At 40.0% G+C, this 20,131-nt stretch overlaps 1 protein-coding gene and 1 pseudogene across 7 annotated transcripts in view; one reads left to right on the plus strand and one right to left on the minus strand.

The window, feature by feature from the left end:
* ATG5 (autophagy related 5) overlaps positions 1-20,131 on the minus strand; it is a 162,876-nt gene that overhangs the window by 89,432 nt on the left and 53,313 nt on the right. The gene's annotated exons all lie outside the window — the stretch shown is intronic.
* Positions 19,579-19,734, plus strand: LOC112440155 (U4 spliceosomal RNA; annotated as a pseudogene).

The following is a 20,131-nucleotide window of genomic DNA, read 5'->3' on the forward strand; positions in this document are numbered from 1 at the left end:
ACCTTACTAACTTACTAAGTTACTACCTACCTTACTTACTAAGCTCTAAGTCATGCTATTTTTCTTTTCGGTCCCTAGTAAATACCAAACTTGTTCCCATTTCAGTTTTAGCAGCCTAGAATCCCCACTTTCCTAATCTTTACATAACTGCTTCTCATCATTCAAGTCTCAATACAGTGTTACCCCCTCAGAAAGATTTCTTTCATAATCCTAGGTAAGACAGCCCCACTTTCCAATCATTCCCTATACCATCACTCTATTTTATTCTAAATACTTATCGTTACTTCAAATTATGCAATTTACATGTTTAAGTATGTACTGTTGCTCTCCCTCAACCAAAATGTAAGTCCCATGAGGGCAAAGACTTTATCTTCAGCCCTAGAAAGTTCTACGTACTTCAGCCCTAGAAAGTTAATGTACTATGAGTATGCACATAGTACATACTCAACGAATGTTTGTTAATCACTAATAGCTAAATGAATGACTAGGCAATGGGGACAATAAAAACAAGGGAATAGCAAACAAAGTGTGGCATAGTGGAAAAAGTAGACAGTCTGGAGCCACACTGCCTGGGTTTGTTTCCCAGCTTTGTCATTTATTTAATAGTTGTGTGAGTTTTAGCAAGACACTTACTGTGCCTGACACAAATTAAGTGCTACATAAGTGTTTCCTATTATCATTATCTTTTAGGCTGCCTCAGATTCAACAAGAGAAGGCACTGAGCTTCTAGATTCTACCAGGTAAGAAGTGTCAGGACCAGTATGGAAAAGTGGCCCTGCCAAAACCCCATCATTACAGAACTGCTGGACTGTTCAGTCTGGCTCAGAGCCAGGGAGTCTGCATCACTCACATCAAATTCTATGTGAATGTTGCCTGTTGGAGTTATGCAATTGAGCAGCCTTTGCTAGCCATAATTGGGAGAATAAAAGCCCTAACACAGTACAGCTGCAATATTTACAACCAAATACCCTCTATGTCCCTTTTGCTTCCTCCAACTTTTTCAACCACCATAAAAGGTTCTATCTTCTCACCCTGTGGGCACAATTTAGTTGCCATTTACCTCCCATCAATTTCACTGCATTCATCTCCAGCCATATCATGTAACGGTGGGAATAAGAATGGTGGTCCAAGAACATCTGGGCCAACATCTGAGGAGTCCTCCAGTCTTGACAAGCAAGTCTGAGTTCCAACTCTATCGCTTAAGACCTAGATAACCATTCCTTTCCAACCCCTTCTTCTTCTAACATGTCTTAATATAGTAGGGGAGAGGACATAAGCATGATGGGGGAAGGGGTTCTTGTTAATCTGAAAAGATGAGAGGTTCACAATTGCTACACCTTATTACAGCATAGCTTTATAAATGGAGTCAGTAAAAACTAGCTACCTCATGAAAACTCTGTAAATCGTTAAAAACTACTGCTTGGAAATTTAAAGAAAATTAATCTTATTAAGTATTGAGAAAAGCAGACTGTAAATTCTAATTTCAACATCACCAGCCAATAAACCATGACTGTAAGTTACAACATCTTTAAACGTATTCCAAGAGTCAATCCCAGTAACTGCCTTCATTTTTAAGTAGACAGGATTCAATTATCGTATTCTAACCAATTAAGAATAATTTATTTCAAATGTATTTTTAAGCTGGGTAATAAAAAAGATTCAAAACTCAAAAATTTCATAAGGTAAAAAACAAATTATTCTGTTGTTCTATGTGCTTATATTAAAATTTCTAATAATAATGATCTTCAACTATACTCCCATTTTCCCTTCATCCATGACAATCTTTAAAGCAGCTTGTCAAAAAGAGATTTACAGAGCTACAGCACAGTGGTAGGCCAGGACTAATTATCTAAATGTATTCCTGTTACAATCATCTATAGATTTATAACCAATAACCTCCTGTTCTATTACTTTTTAAAACTACTGTATATTAAGAAAATGTTATTTCTCTTGGCCGAAATTAGTTTATTACTTTCCTAGATGCAGAGGGCCAGAAACAAATTTAATATGCAATTGAGTTCATTTTTACTTCACTCAGAAAGCAAGCCAAAGTCATAAGGTAAAAACAAAAATATTTTAATTTTTGAAAGACTGACAAAGAAAAAGATACCCCCATTATGTTCACTATAATCTTTCCAACATTTATTATGTAGGTAATTCTCTCTTTAATACAAATCCTTTATGCTTCTGGAGAGAAAGTGTACAGTAGAAAACACTATTAATCTGTTAATGATTATCCACTGACAAATAACAAAAGCTTTCGAAACAAAGGGGCCACCAATGGTCACTGGAGATGCAGTATGCAATGCAACATTTCTTAACTTTTGCTTCTCACCAGGATAGGATCATCTGAAGAGCTTTTAAAAAATACTAATGTGCAGGACCCACTCCAGACCAATTACCTGATTTCCCTGGCATCTGTACTTTTGAAAGCTCCCCAGATGATTCTAATATATAGCCAGCGTTAACAACCTCCAGATGTAACAAAAAATATAGTCATGCTTCATTTAACGATGAGGATAGATTCTGAGAAATGCATCAGGCAATTTCATCATGCAAACATCATAGAATGTACTTAGAAAACCTAGAGAGTACAGATTACTACACAACTAGGCTATATGGTATAACCTATTGCTCCTAGGCTATAAACCTATATGGTATGTGCAAACCAGGAAAAGGTACAGTAAAAATACCATATAAAATATTTTTAAAAGGCACCCCTGTATAGTGCACGTACCATCAATGGAGCTTGCAGGGCTGACTCTGGGTGAGTCAACAAGTGAGTGGTGAGTGAATGTGAAGGCCTAGGACATTACTATACTCTACTGTAGACTTTGTAAACACTGTACATTTAAGTTACATTGAATTTATTTAAAAATTAACTTAAGCTTACTATAGCTTTTTCACTTTATAAACATTTTCAACTTTTGAGTCTTTTGTAATAACACTTAGCTTAAAACAAACACGTACAGCTGCATAAAAACATTTTTTATATCCTTATTCTATGAAACTTATTTAAAAATTTATTTTTTTAACTTAAGACTTTTTGTTAAAAACTAAGACACAAATACACACATTAGCCTAGGCCTACAAAGTGGGAGGATCATCAATATCACTGTCTTCCACCTCCACATCTTGTCCCACTGCAAAGTCTTTAAGGGCAATAACATGAGTGAAGCTGTCATCTCCGATGAAAATGATGCCTTCCAGAATACCTCTTGAAGGACCTTCCTATTTTACAGCTAACTTTTTCTAATAAGTAGAAGGTGAACACTCTAAAATAATGAAAAAAAGTAAATAGTAACATAGTCGTTTATCATTATCAATTACTGTACATAATTATATGTGCTAGACATTTATCCAACTGGCAGCACATTTGTTTATGACAGTATCACCACAAATCTATGAGTAATGCATTGTGCTATGATGGTACAAGGGCTATCAGGTTACTAGGCCATAAGAATTTTTCAGTTCCATTATAATCTTAAGGGACCACTATCATACATGCAGTCCACTGTTGACTGAAACATCATAATGCAGAGAATGATTGTACATTCACTTCAGAATCAGGGATCTAGGTTCAAATTCTGGTTCCACCTCTTGGTAGTTCTGTGAACTCATTTCCTCATTTGCAAAGATGGTAATATTTATCTAATTCTTGTGAGGAATCACTAAGATTATGCATGTGAAAGTCTCTAGGCCTGGGATATCACAGGAATTTAGTAAGCCTAATAAGCTCCTCCATTCTATTTCAAATCTACCTAATCTGTACATGGTAGCTACATGGAAAATACCCATATAAAGAAGTTCCCAATTTGCAAACAGTTCATATTGTGAATCTGGAGTTTAATTAAAACAGGAGATAGAAAAAACAGCATGCTCAAACAAGTTTTTATTTTGTAGGACCTGTGTAGAGTGAAATCTATCAAACCCCTTGCTCCCATTATGCACTTAATTGAGTAACAGGAGCTGTAGAGAATTAAAAAGCAAAAACCAAAATAAAACAAGTACACAAGAGATTCTTCCTTTCACTTAACATGTAGCTGGGGAAGCCAAATTGACACAAGTTATCACAATTTCTAATAAGTCTGATGAATCCTTTATTTTGCACTTGTAATGCTTGATGGCTCAAGTCCTTCCCACCCACCCCCACTCCCCATCTCCTCAAATGGCAGAGATGACCAAGTAATACAACATAGGTAGATCCCGTCTCTAACAAAAAAAAAAAATTAGCCAAGCATTGGTGGTGTATGCCAGTAGTACCAGCTACTTGGGAGACTGATATGGGAAGATTGATTGCCTGAACCCAGGAGGTCACGGCTGCAGTGAGCCATGACCTTACCACTGCATCTCAGCCTGGGTGACAGAGCAAGGAGGCCCTGAATCAAAAAAAAAGGCTAGTCAAAAGTGCTATTAAAAACAAACAATACTAGAGTGAGAAATAGGGAAAAGCTGTTGGTTCTCATTACAGTGGGACCAGTGATGACTTTTATCAATAACTTATACACTTGTAAAGAATTTAGCAATTTAAAAAACCCTAGGATTTTATATTGTTTAATTTTCACACAACTTACTGATATAGCTCTTCTCATTGTAGAGAGGAGAAAATTGCAGCTCAAAGCAGCTACATGACATGCCCAGGGTCATCAGGCTAGTAGCTGCTAGTGGGTGATACCATGACACAGAAGATTTTTAGTTACATTTCTATAAATAAAACAGCTTGTTTGCTAACACTCAATGTTCAGCCAATTCAGGATAACTTATGACTGAGATCTGGGAAACTATTAATGAATGGCATGTTCATATTATCAAAAATTCCAGGGTTCTATGCTTCAAAAATTATGGTAACATCTGGTATAGTAATTCAACAAATCTCATCTCCTGTAGTATTTAGAGATGACAGAACAGCACAGCTAGCAGTAGCTGCTACTACAGAAATAAATATTACTTGTTTCAACATGTTCATTAAGCTATAATTCTTCAATGAGTACATGAAGAAAGGCATTGTGATAATCAATTGAAAATATTACTCAGTTAGTAACTATTCTTTAAAAGAAGACAAGGACAATAATGAGTGAAACTGAAAAATCTCATCTTAGTTCAACTTTTAGCTACTGTACTGTTCAAGAAGTATTTTCCTCAAAACTGTTATATAACAACTAATTCATTGCAAAACAAGTTGGCTGAAAACTATATACATTTCTCAAAACATATGGCCCACCCAGAATTTTACAAATTATACTTTATTACCTATAATTAGCTTATTGTAGACTAAATATTATTGTTTTAAATGTATCCCATAACTTTTAGGGATACGTGATATACATAGTGTATCCTGTAAGGTCCAAAACTTCAATCAGGATTTCCAGGAATCCTAACAGTAAAAATAACAATAAAGTTATTAAAATTTGAAATTATCCTCCCAGTGTTTCTCAAATTTTTTCATTTACAGCTCAGATATCTGAATTGCATTACTCTACTGAGTACTAACACCTGAAAATAAATAATGCTAAAAATACTGGTGAGAATGAGCTGTATTATAATTGTAAAGCATTTCCCCTTTCAACAAGTCCATGAAGTTGTTTTCCTTCTCTTCTCACTTCCTATATTTCCCTTCATCACCTTGTCTCTTCTGCTCCTTTCTTACATTCTAGGTGGACAAATATTAATCCTTTTTCATCTTTTAAAAAATATGTAAAAGAGTTATAGAGTTTTTTAAATCTTACATAAAAATAATGACTTTTAAATACATGAAAACTACATGCAGGTTAAAATACCTGTGGAACAAAATCTAAGCATTAACAAAAACAAGAAGATAGTTTAAGAAAAAATAGTTGCAAAAGCACTATTCACGGTAGCAAAGAATTGGAACCCAAATGTCTATCAATGATAGACTGGATTAAGACAATGTGGCACATATAAACCATGGAATACTATGCAGCCATAAAAATGATGTGTTCATGTCCTTTGCAGGGACATGGATGAAGCTGGAAACCATCATTCTCAGCAAACTATCACAAGCACAGAAAACCAGACACTGCATGTTCTCACTCACAGGGGGGAACTGAAAAATCAGACACTTGGACACAGGGCGGGGAACATCACACACTGAGGCCTGTCGGTGGGTGGGGGCCTGGGGGAAGGGATAGCATTAGGAGAAATATCCAATGTAAATGACGAGTTTATGGGTGCAGCAAACCAACATGGCACATGTATACTTATGTAACAAACCTGCACGTTGTGCACATGTACCCTAGAACTTAAAGTATAATTTTTTAAAAAAGAAAAACTAGCCACAAAATCTTGACATTCTGAGTGTGGCTTGGAATTTGAAATTTAACTACAATTAGAATTATGAAAATTAACTCCAATTTGAAATGCTGTTTGGGATACTTTTATATCCTTCTAATGGGAAAGAGAGAAATACACTAAATGTAAAAGAGCTCCAGGAACTTAAGCACAGTCTGGATACTAAAGGGATACTGTGCGAAGGAATGCTTCTTAAGTAGAAAAGCACTTTGAAGACGATAATCAGGACTAAACATGCTGTATTTTAGATGAACAAACGTGTTCATTTTACCCCTCTTTTTCATAAGTTGCTTATTTTTTCCAGTGTTTGGGTAAAAATCTTGCAATTCTCTGAATGCTAATTAAAATACCAGTGGCACAGATAGTTTTAGTCTTAAATGTGATTTTCACATAAAAGGATTCTGAACGTTACATAGTTTCTAAAGTAGTAAAAGAGAAACAGTATCCAATGAGTAACAAGAAACTAGTGCTGCAATAGAACTGCACTGACTTTCTTGGTTCAGGAGATGACATTATTAATATACAGAATTTTAACAGCCAGAATTCATCACTATAGCCACTAATCAGAACTGGTCTATACAGGCCAAGTTCAAGAACATAAAATGTCACAGGGGTCAGGTGTGGGGGCTTGACATTCTCAATACAAATGATTTCTAGGCTTTTGTTTAAAAGCATGTGACACCTGGAAATGCGTAATACATGAACCAGCATTAACTACTGATTGTTGAGTTAAAATGTGTATCTAGCCATCCATACCCTAGAAAGGTAATAAAGGAATGGAACAGAGACTAGGCAAGTTTAAATTAGAGTTAAAGAGTGGGAAAGAAGAGTTGTTAAAATATGCAGAGATAGATCAAGTGAGCTAGAGCTGAAAGGAAAATACATAGAACACACATTATTTCAAAAAATGTAAGCAGAATGTCTTACAGCAACGACAGCATACTATTGATTCATTTGTCATTTAGTAGTCACCTCAGAAAAAGTAAATAATCACCATCATCCAGAAACAGTTATGGTTAAGTTTGCAATGAGAAGTTTACATAGTTCACCAGGCAAAACAGTTCACACCTACAATCCCAGCGCTTTAGGAGGCTGAGGTGGGCAGATCCCTTGAGCCCAGGAGTTCAAGACCAGCCTGGGCAATGTGGTGAAACGTTGTCTCTACAAAAATTCAAAAATGAGCTGGACGTGGGGGCAGGCACCTGTAGTCCCAGCTACTCAGGAGACTGAAGTGGGAGCATTGCTTAAGCCTGGGAGGCGGAAGGTTGCAGAGAACCGAGATCCTGCCACTGAACTCCAGCCTGGGAGACTCAGAAAGACTCCATCTCAAAAAAAAAGAAAAAAGAAGACGTTTACACAGTTAAACTTACATATAAGAGGTAAATGGTTAAAATAACTGTTTTGTTTATTTGCTAAATCCCTTTGTTTAAAAAAGAATATAGTTACACATGCAGCCAAATAAGTCATTATGACAACAGGACATACTAGTTCTCAAGGGAAGAATTGCTGGAATAGATGAGAAACTTCATAAATGGGTTAGCCCACACTGTGAACTTTGAAACATATCTGGCACAGCTGTTGTGATGGCAGTGATAATTCACGTGAAGTACCCAGAACAGAACTTGGAATGAGTTAAAATGCACTCAACAAGTGGTCACTGCTACTTTAAATGAGAAGCAGTTTTACCTATTAACTCCACATCATTTCCCTCTAGAGTAGTGGTTCTCCTAAGAGTATGGTGGTAATTAGGGTGATAACGGTAGAGATGAAGAAAAGTCAATAAATAGGGGTTTATTTTGGAGGTAGTATTGACAGAGCCTATTGTTAGGCTGGATGTAGAAGTTGGGTTGAAAAAAATGAAACAATTATTACCGGGGGAGGGGGCAGTGTGCTACTGGCATCTAGTCTGTAGAGGCCAGAAGTGCTGCTAAAGATTACACAATGCACAGGACAGCCCCAACCTGCACAGGACAGCCCCAACCCTCATAGCCACATCAAAGAATTATCCAGTCCAAAAAAGTCAACAGTGCAGAGGTTGGGAAACCCTGCTCCACAGGAGTGGTTCCCAAACTTTAGTGAGTCAAAACCTTCTGGAAGACTTGCTGAAACAGGCTGCTGGGACTTACCCAGAGTTTCTGATTCAGCTGATCTAGGGCACATTTTTTTTTTTGAGACGGAGTCTCGCTCTGTCGCCCAGGCTGGAGTGCAGTGGCACCATCTCGACTCACTTCAACCTCCGCCTCCCAGGTTCAAGTGATTCTCCTGCCTCAGCCTCCTGAGTAGCTCGGATTAGAGGCGTGTGCCATGCCTAATTTTTATATTTTTAGTAGAGATGGGGTTTCACCACGTTGGTCAGGCTGGTCTTGAACTCCTGACCTTGTGGTCCACTCACCTCGGCCTCCCAAAGTGCTAGGATTACAGGCATGAGCCACTGCACCCGGCCGGTCTAGGGTACATTTCTAATCAGTTCCCAAGTAACACTAATGCTTTTGGCACACTTTGGGAAACACTGATCTACAGAAAGGTGGTAAGAAGCTAACAGACAAAACAAAAAAGGATTAGAAAAGTAAGTACATCTAAAGTTTTCCATTCTCTTAAAGAAAATCATAAAGTTCTTAAAAAGTTTTCCATTCTCGAGTTGATAAGATGGCTGAATAGGAAAAGTTCCGGTCTGCAGCTCCCAGCGAGACAAACACAGAAGGCGGCAGGTGATTTCTGCATTTCCAACTGAGGTACCCAGGTCATCTTGTTGGGACCAGTTAGGCAGTGGATCCAACCCATGGAGGGTGACCAGAAGCAGGGTGGGGCATTCCTTCACCCAGGATGTGCAAGAAGCCGGGGAGCCTGCCTCCCCCAGCCAAGGGAAGCCATGAGGTACTGTGCTACCCGGCTGGGTTACTACACTTTTCCCATGGTTTCTGCAATCTGCAGATCAGGAGATTCCCTCATGTAGCCTACACCACCAGGGCCCTGGGTTTCAAGCACAAAACTGGGCAGCCATTTGGGCAGACACCGAGCTAGCTGCAGGAGTCTTTTTCATACTTCAGTGGCGCCTGGAACCCCAGAGAGACAGAACCATTCATTCCCCTGGAAAGGGTGCTGAAGCCACAGAGTCAAGTGGTCTCGCTCAGTGGGCCCCACTCCTACGGAGCCCAGCAAGCTAAGAACCACTGGCTTGAAACTCTCACTGCCAGCACAGCAGTCTAAAGTCAACCTGGAATGATCAAGCTTGGCGGGGGGAGGGGCATCTGACATTACTGAGGCTTTACTAGGCAGTTTTCCTCTGACAGTGCTAAGGAGTCTGGGAGGTCTGGACTGAGCGGAATTCACCACAGTCCAACAAAGTGGCTGTGGCCAGAGTCCTTCTCTAGATTCCTCCTCTTTGGGCAGGGCATCTCTGAAGGAAAGGTAATGGCCCCACTCATGGGCTAACAGACAAAACCCCCATCTCCCTGGGACACAGCACCTGGGGGAAGGGGCGGCTGTGGGTGCAGCTCCAGCGGATTTAATCATTCCTGCCTGCCGACTCTGAAGAGAGGAGCTGATCCTGACAAGACGGATTCTCCCAGCACAGAACACCAGCTCTGCTAAGGGACCGACTGCCTCAAGTGGGTCTCTGATCCCCGTGCCTCCTGACTGGGAGAGACCTCCCAACAGGGGTCAACAGACACCTCAAATAAGAGAGCTCTGGCTGGCATCAGGCCGGTGCCCCTCTGGGACGAAGCTTCCAGAGGAAGTAGCAGGCAGCAATCTTTGCTGTTCTACAGCCTCCACTGGTGATACCCAGGCGAACAGGGTCTAGAGTGGACTTCCAGCAAACTGCAGCAGACCTGCAGAAGAGGGGCCCTAACAAAAAGAAAGTAACAACATCAACATCAACATAAAGGACCCCCACAAAAAAACTCCATCCAAAGGTCATTAGCCTCCAAGATCAAAGGTAGATAAATCCACAAAGATGAAAAAAAAAAAAAAAAAAAAAAAACAGCGCAAAAATGCTGAAGATTCAAAAAACCAGAATGCCTCTTCTCCAAATGATCGCAATTCCTCTCCAGCAAGGGCACAAAACTGGATGAAGAATGAAGTTGATGAATTGACAGAAGAAGGCTTCAGAAGGTGGGTAATAACAAACTCTTCTGAGCTAAAGGAGCATGTTCTAACCCAATGCAAGGAAGCTAAGAATCTTGATAAAAGGTTATAGGAAATGCTAACTAGAATAACCCGTTTTGAGAGGAACACAAATGACCTGATGGAGCTGAAAAACACAGCACAAGAACTTTGTGAAGCATATACAAGTATCAATAGCCAAACTGATCAAGTGGAAGAAAGGATATCAGAGATTGAAGATCAACTTACTGAAATAAAGTATGAACACAAGATTAGAGAAAAAAGAATAAAAAGGAACGAATGAAGCCTCCAAGAAATATGGGACTATGTGAAAAGACCAAACTTACAATCGGTGTACCTGAAAATGATGAGGAAAATGGAACCAAGTTGGAAAACACACTTCGGGGTATTATCCAGGAGAACTTCCCCCACCAAGCAAGACAGGCCAACATTCAAATTCAGGAAATACAGAGAACACCACTAAGATACTCCTAAAGAAGAGCAACCCCAAGACACATAATCATCAGATTCTCCAAGGTTGAAATGAAGGAAAAAATGTTAAGGGCAGCCAGAGAGAAAGGTTAGGTTTCCTACAAGGGGAAGCCCATCAGACTAACAGCGGATCTCTCTGCAGAAACCCTACAAGCCAGAAGAAAGTGGGAGCCAATATATTCAACATTCTTAAAGAAAAGAATTTTCAACCCAGAATTTCATATCCAGCCAAACTAAGCTTCATAAGGGAAGGAGAAATAGAATCCTTTAGAGACAAGCAAATGTTAAGGGATTTTGTCATCACCAGGCCTGCCCTACAAGAGCTCCTGAAGGAAGCACTACATACAGAAAGGAGAAACCAGTACCAGCCACTGCAAAAAACACACCAAAATATAAAGACCAACACTATGAAAAAACTGCATCAACTAATGGGCAAAAAAACCAGCTAGCATCATGATGGCAGGATCAAATTCACACATAACAATATTAACCTTAAATGTAAATGGGATAAATGCTCCAATTAAAAGACACAGACTGGCAAACTGGATAAAGCGTCAAGACCCATCAGTGTGCTGTATTCAGGAGACCCATCTCACGTGCAAAGACACACATAGGTTCAAAATAAAGAGATTGAGGAATATTTACCAAGCAAATGGAAAGCAAAAAAAAAAAAGCAGGGGTTGCAATCCTAGTCCCTGATAAAACAGACTTTAAACCAACAAAGATCAAAAAAGACAAAGAAGAGCATGACATAATGGTAAATGGATCAATGCAACAACAAGAGCTAACTATCCTAAATATATGTGCACCCAATACAGGAGCATCCAAATTCATAAAACAAGTTCTTCAAGATCTACGAAGAGACTTGAACTCCCACACAATAATAGTGGGGGATTTTAACCCCCCACTGTCAATATTACACAGATCAACGAGACATAAAATTAACAAGGATATTCAGGACTTGAACTCAGCTCTGGACCAAGTGGACCTAATAGACATCAACAGAACTCTCCATCCCAAATCAACAGAATACACATTCTTCTCAGCACCACATAGCATGTGTATTCTAAAATCGACCACATAATTGAAAGTAAAGCACTCCTCTGCAAATGCAAAATAATGGAAATCATAATGAACACTCTCACAGACCACAGTGCAATCAAATTAGAACTCAAGATGAAGAAACTAACTCAAAACTGTACAACTACATGAAAACCGCTCCTAAAAAACTACTGGGTAAATAACGAAATTAAGGCAGAAATAAAGAAGTGCTTTGAAATCAATGAGAAAAAAGAGACAACGTACCAGAATCTCTGAGACACAGCTAAAGCAGTGCTAAGAGGGAAATTTATAGCACTAAATGCCCACATCAGAAAGCTCGAAAGATCTAAGATCGACACCCTAACATCACAATCAAAAGAATTAGAGAAGCAAGAGCAAACAAATTCAAAAGCTAGCACAAGACAAGAATAATTAAGATCAGAGCAGAATTGAAGGAGATGGAGACATGAAAAACACTCAAAAAAAAAAAAATCAATGAATCCAGCAGCTGGTTTTTTGAAAAGATTAACAAAATAGACCACTAGCTAGACTAATAAAGAAGAAAAGAGAGAAGAATCAAATAGACACAATAAAAAATGATAAAGGGGATATCACCACTGATCTCACAAAAATACAAACCACCATCAGAGAATATTATAAACACCTCTAAGTAAATAAACTAGAAATTCTAGAAGAAATGGATAAATTATTGGACACATACACACTGCCAAGACTAAACCAGAAGAAGTTGAATCCCTGACTAGAACAATAACAAGTTCTGAAATTGAGGCAGTAATTAATAGCCTACCAACCAAAAAAGTCCAGGACCAGACGGATTCACAGCTGAATTCTACCACAGGTACAAAGAGGAACTGGTACCACCATTCCTTCTGAAACTATTCCAAACAATAGAAAAAGAGGGACTCCTCCCTAACTCATTTTATGAGGCCCTAACTCATTTTATGATACCAAAACCTGGCAGAGACACAACAAAAAGAGAAAATTTCAGGCCAATATCCCTGATGAACATCAATGTGAAAATCCTCAAGAAAATTCTGGCAAACCGAATCCAGCAGCACATCAAAAAGCTTATCCACCACGATCATGTTGGCTTCATCCCTGGGATGCAAGGCTGATTCAACACACACAAATCAATAAATGTAATCCATCACATAAACAGAACCAATGTCAAAAACCACATGATTCTCTCAATAGATGCAGAAAAGGCCTTAGGTAAAATTCAACATCCCTTCATGCTAAAAACTCTCAATAAGCTAGGTATTGATGGAACATATCTCAAAATAGTAAGAGCTATTTATGACAAACCCATAGTCAATATCATACGGAATGGGCAAAAGCTGGAAGCATTCCCTTTGAAAACTGCCACAAGACAAGGATGCCCTCTCTCACCACTCCTATTCAACACAGTACTGGAAGTTCTGGCCAGGGCAATCAGGCAAGAGAAAAAATAAAGGGTATTCAAATAGGAAGTCTAATTGTCTCTGTTTGCAGATGACATGATTGTATACTTAGAAAACCCCATCGTCTCAGCCCAAAAACTCCTTAAGCTGTTAAGTAACTTCAGCAAAGTCTCAGCATACAAAATCTATTTGCAAAAATCACAAGCATTCCTATACACCAACAGCAAAGAAGCAGAGAGTCAAATCATGAGTGAACTCCCATTCACAATTGCTACAAAGACAATGAAATACCTAGGAATCCAACTTACAAGTGACACGAAGGACCTCTTCAAGAACTACAAACCACTGCTCAAGGAAATGAGAGGACACAAACAAATGGAAAAACATTCCATGCTCATGGATAGGAAGAATCAATATCATGAAAATGGCCATACTGCCCAAAGTAATTTACAGATTCAATGCTATTCCCATCAAGCTACCATTGACTTTCTTTGCAGAATTACAAAAAAACTACTTTAAATTTCATATGGAACCAAAAAAGAGCCCCGTATAGCCAAGACAATCCTAAGCAAAAAGAACGAAGCTGGAGGCATCATGCTACCTGACTTCAAACTATATTACAAGGCCATAGTAACCAAAACAGCATGGTACTGGTACCAAAACAGATATATAGAACAATGGAACAGAACAGAGACCTCAGAAATACCACCACAAATCTACAACCATCTGATCTTCGACAAACCAGACAAAAACAAGCAATGGGGAAAGGATTCCTATTTAATAAATGGTTCTGGGAAAACTGGCTAGCCATATGCAGAAAACAGGAATTGGACCTATTCCTTACACCTTATACAAAAATGAACTCAAGGTGGATAAAAAGACTTAAATGTCAAGCCCAAAACCATAAAAACCCTACAAGAAAACATAGGTAATACCATTCAGGACACAGGCATGGGAAAAGACTTCATGACTAAAACACCAAAAGCAATGGCAACAAAAACCAAAACTGACAAATGGGATGTAATCAAACTAAAGAGCTTCTGCACAGCAAAAGAAACTATCATCAGAGTGACTAAACAGCTTCTGCACAGCAAAAGAAACTATCATCAGAGTGAAGAGGCAACCTACAGAATGGGAGAAATTTTCTGCAATCTACCCATCAGACAAAGGTCTAATATCTAGAATCTAGAAGGAACTTAAACAAATTTACAAGAAAAAAAGAAACCCATCAAAAAGTGGGTGAAGGATATGAGCAGGCACTTCTCAAAAGAAGACATGTATGTGGCAAAGAAACATGAAAAAAAGCTCATCTTCACTGATCATTAGAGAAATGCAAATCAAAACCACAATGAGATACTATCTTACACCAGTTAGAATGGGGATTACTGAGTATATTTCCAAAGGATTATAAATCATTCTACTATAAAGACACATGCAAATGTATGTTTACTGCAGCACTATTTACAATAGCAAAGACTTGGAACCAACCCAAATGCCCATCAATGTTAGACTGGATAGAGAAAATGTGTCACATATATACCATGGAATACTACGCAGCCATAAAAAAGAATGATTTTGTATCCTTTGCAGAGACATGAATGAAGCTAGTAGCCATTATCCTCGGCAAACTAACACAGGAACAGAAAACCAAACACCACATGTTCTCACTCATTAGTGGGAGCTGAACAACAAGAACACATGGGACACAGGGAGAGGAACATCACACACACGGGGGCCTGTCGGTGGGTTGGGGGCAAGCAGAGGGGGAACATTAGGACAAATACCTAATGTATGCAAGGCTTAAAACATAGATGACGGGTTGATAGGTGCAGCAAACCACCATGGCACATGCATACCTATGTAACAAACCTGCACCTTCTGCACATGTATCCTAGAACTTAAAGTAAAATAAAATAAAAGTTTTCCATTCTCTTAAAGAGAATCATAAAGTTCTTAAAAGGTTTCAAAACAGGTCTGGCGCAGTGGCTCATGCCTATAATCCCAGCACTTTGGGAGGCTGAGATGGAAGGATCACTTGACTCCAGGAGTTTGAGACCAGCCTGGGCAACATGATGAGACTTCTCTTAAAAAAAAAAAAGGGTGGGGGGGCAGCAGGCATGGTGGCTCACGCCTGTAATCCCAACACTTTGGGAAGCTGAGACAGGCGGATCACAAGGTCAGGAGATTGAGACCATCCTGGCCAACATGGTGAAACCCCATCTCTAGTAAAATACAAAAATTAGCCAGGCGTAGTGGCACGCACCTGTAGACCCAGCTACTCAGGAGGCTGAGGCAGGAGAATCCCTTGAACCTGGGAGGTGGAGGCTGCAGTGAGCTGAGATCGTGCCACTGCACTCTAGCCTGGCAACAGAGCAAGACTCTGTCTCAAAAAAAAAAAAAAAAAAAAAAAAAAAAAGGCAGCAGCTTCAGAACAAAAAAAATCACTTGAAAAATAAGTTTATCTATAAATACTAGTGTGTATGTATATATGTGGGTGTATATAATTTTTTTAAGAGGAAAGAGGAATCATGCTGTAAATTCAAACAGTAATGATAGGTCATGACTCCAAGAGTGAGAATCATTGATCAGAGAAATGTCTGTCTGAATTTCCTCTATACAGTGTATCAACATTCATAAGGAAAAGTTTTTTGGACCTTCCCAAACTTAACTTATATATTAAAAAAAGGACAGTATCTTAGAAGGCATATATTTTTAAAAATTCATTAAAGCAGACCAAATATAAAAGATATGATAGTCATTTTACTCTAGATGATTTGAAATTTTAAAAGTACATAAAATTAAGCCTTTGTATTCTTATAAAGTGTCACTAAAAATATTTTCGATGACTAATCAGAGTATAAACTGAAGTATTGACCTAGCCATAAAGATTTATACATTTATCAACTGAATCTCATATGTAAAAATGTATTGTTTATCAATGATGGATACATGACAATCCACTGTTTTTAATGGACTCTTTCCAACAATGTTAGTGTGTCCGGAATTGGTGGGTTCTTGGTCTCACTGACTTCAAGAATGAAGACGCGGACCCTCGCGGTGTTACAGCTCTTAAGGTGGCGCGTCTGGAGTTTGTTCTTCTGATGTTCGGAGTTTCTTCCTTCTGGTGGGTTCGTGGTCTTGCTGGCTCAGGAGTGAAGCTGCAGACCTTCGCGGTGAGTGTTACAGCTCTTAAGGCGGCATGTCTGGAGTTGTTCCTTCCTCCCGGTGGGCTCATGGTCTCGCTGGCTTCAGGAGTGAAGCTGCAGACCTTCGCGGTGAGTGTTACAGCTCTTAAGGCGGCACGTCTAGAGTTGTTCCTTCCTCCTGGTGGGCTCATGGTCTCGCTGGCTTCAGGAGTGAAGCTGCAGACCTTCGCGGTGAGTGTTACAGCTCACAAAAGCAGTGTGGACCCAAAGAGTGAGCAGTAGCAAGATTTATTGCAAAGAGGGAAAGAACAAAACTTCGACAGTGTGGAAAGGGACCCAAGCAGGTTGCCACTGCTGGCTCGGGCAGCCTGCTTTTATTCTCTTATCTGGCCCCACCCACATCCTGCTGATTGGTAGAGCCCAGTGGTCTGTTTTGACGGGGCGCTGATTGGTGCGTTTACAATCCCTGAGCTAGACACAAAGGTTCTCCACATCTCCACTAGATTAGCTAGATACAAAGTGTGAGCTAGACACAAAGGTTCTCCACATCCCCACTAGATTAGCTAGATACAAAGTGTCAACACAAAGGTTCTCCAAGTCCCCACCAGAGTAGCTAGTTACAGAGTGTCGATTGGTGCATTCACAAACCCTGAGCTAGACACAGGGTGCTGATTGGTGTGTTTACAAACTTTGAGCTAGATACAGAGTGCTGATTGGTGTAGTTACAACCCCTGAGCTAGACATAAAGGTTCTCCACGTCCCCACCAGACTCAGGAGCCCAGCTGGCTTCACCGGGGCTGCTGGTGGAGCTGCCTGCCAGTCCCGCGCCGTGCCCCCGCACTCCTCAGCCCTTGGGTGGTGGATGGGACTGGGCGCCGTGGAGCAGAGGGCGGCACTCGTCAGGGAGGCTCGGCCGCACAGGAGCCCATGGAAGGGGTGGGAGGCTCAGGCATGGCGGGCTGCAGGTCCCGAGCCCTGCCCCGTGGGAAGGCAGCTAAGGCCCAGTGAGAAATCGAGTGCAGCGCCGGTGGGCCGTCACTGCTGGGGGACCCAGTATACCCTCCGCAGCCGCTGGCCCGGGTGCTAAGCCCCTCATTGCCCGGGGCCGGCAGGGCCGGCCGGCTGCTCCGAGTGCGGGGTCCGCCAAGCCCACGCCCACCCGGAACTCCAGTTGGCCCGCAAGTGCCGCGCACATCCCCGGTTCCCGCTCGCGCCTCTCCCTCCACACCTCCCTGCATGCTGAGGGAGCCGGCTCCGGCCTTGGCCAGCCCAGAAAGGGGCTCCCACAGTGCAGCGGTGGGCTGAAGGGCTCAAGTGCCCCCAAAGTAGGAGCCCAGGCAGAGGAGGCGCCGAGAGCGAGCAAGGGCTGTGAGGACTGCCAGCACGCTGTCACCTCTCATTAGTATAATCTGTATTGCACTGCGAAATAACTGCCTAAATGTTTCACCAAGTTTTATTATCCATGATACTCACTGCCAAGTCTACCCAAAACACTGTAGAAGGCTATAATCCAAATTATTACAAAGTTAATTTATTCACTTAAATCATGTAATTTCAGGAGCAATCCTTCTCCAGAAGCTTAGCAAATTTTTTACTGCTTTATATTAAAATGCAAATGCATGAACTCTAAAAATCTCACCATTATTTTTAATTACAGAAAGAACACCAAGAGACTGATTTAAAATATATAATACATATAGTAAAATGCTTGTTTGTTCCATAGTAAAACTTAATTGAATGCTCAAGCAGGTTACAAATTTGCTTTAAGCAACTTTCTCACTAAGTTGTAGATTCTTAAATGCCACACACAGAGTTTCAGGTTGGAATTATTCACCTTCCTGCAAAACGTACTACAGGCAAATAATAATAATAACAAAAATGACCTAATTAGCTCAGCTATATGTACAAAAAAAGCAAACATAAATGAGGTGGCTCCATATTTCATTGCTTTGTATGACTGTGACACATTCACTGCCATATTCCTGAAGCTAAAATTCCTATACTAATTTGCAAAGTAAACACAGTATGAAACTAGAAGCTGCAGCATTAGATTCTAGTCTATTATGCATTCTCCATCTGCTGTCCCACACTCACAATATTTAATTTTAGCAAAATCTAATTCAGTGTATCTCTACATGAATGCCTCATTAGACATCTCAAACTTTTAGCCTCCAAGATGGCCTCTCAAATAGGCTTTACTTCCCATCTCATTATCTAATATTTCATATCTCAGTATAAAGCACCACTCTCCATGCAGCTGCCCAAATCATAACCCAGGAATAATTCCTTCCTTGTTTTTAACCCATCCTCTACATCCAGCCTAACAACAGGCTCTGCCAATCTACCTCTAAAATAAGCCCCAAATTTACTGACTTTTCTCCATCTCTCCCATCATCACCCTAAATATCACCATATTCTTATACCTAAGACTATTACTAGAGCCACTTTCATTCTGGACTCCTATTCCATTCTACATTGAACAGCTCTTATATCATATTCTACATCTCATCACTCCCCTGCTTAAAAGTCCTCCAATAGCTTAAAATCCAAATTGTTTTCCTTGGCCTACAAGGCCTTAGATAATTTGGTTCTTTCTCATCTCTCCAAACTCATCTCGGGCCACACTTCCTCCTCAGTCACTACACCTAAGACATGCTTATCTTCTTTTGACTTCTCAAAACATACCTATTGTGGACTGAATGTTTACATCCCCCTATAATTCATGTTGAAATCCTAACCTCCAACATGATAGATAAAGTGGTGGGGCATTTGGGAGCTGATTAGGTCATAAGGGCGGAGTCCTCATAAATGGAATTACTGTCCTTAGAAAACAGACCCCAGAGAAAGCTCTGTTTTACTCTGTGAGGACACAAAGAGAAGATAGCTATGAATCAGGAAGAGGGCCCTCATCAGACACTGAATTGCAGGCACCTTCCTCTTGGACTCTCTAGCCGCTAGACTGTGAAAATAATCAGACTCTTCCCTAATCACCTTAATGTAAACAGGTCCAATTCTAATTGGTCAATATTCTCAGCACTTTATTGCTTTCAAAATAGTATAAACGAAGCTTTGTGTACTGGCAATATCATAACCAATGAGGTTTATCCAAGACATGATAATTGCTAATGGCAAACAGCATAAAACCAACTGCCAAAAAAATGCTTTGTGTCCCACAAGAACTAGATATAGACAAGTGCCATTTTTGCTACACAGAATGCTTTAAAAAAAAAAAAAATTGGTGGGAAATAGAGAAGGGTATCCTTGAAGAAAAACCTGTGTTTATCTACACTTTTAAAAGCTATGCATAAGATTAGTTCTCTGGAAGTGCCTAGAATATATTCCCACTTTAGTGCCTTTGCTCTTGCTGTTCCCTCTGCCTAGAAAGTTTTTAATCCCAGATAAATATGCATGATCTCCTAAACTGCTTCAGGTCTTCATTTAATGTCATCCAATCAGTGAGGACTTCCCTGACCATCCTATTTAAAATAACAACGCCCTTTCCCAACAAAGTCCTTTCTCATCTTCCTTTGCTTTTTCTCTCATGGCACTCATCATCATAGGACACATAACACATATCACCACTGGTATAGACCACTGGTCTGATATGACCACTGGTAT

Source organism: Pan paniscus, chromosome 5 (genome assembly GCF_029289425.2).
Source record: "Pan paniscus chromosome 5, NHGRI_mPanPan1-v2.0_pri, whole genome shotgun sequence".
In the NCBI taxonomy this organism is placed as follows: domain Eukaryota; kingdom Metazoa; phylum Chordata; class Mammalia; order Primates; family Hominidae; genus Pan; species Pan paniscus.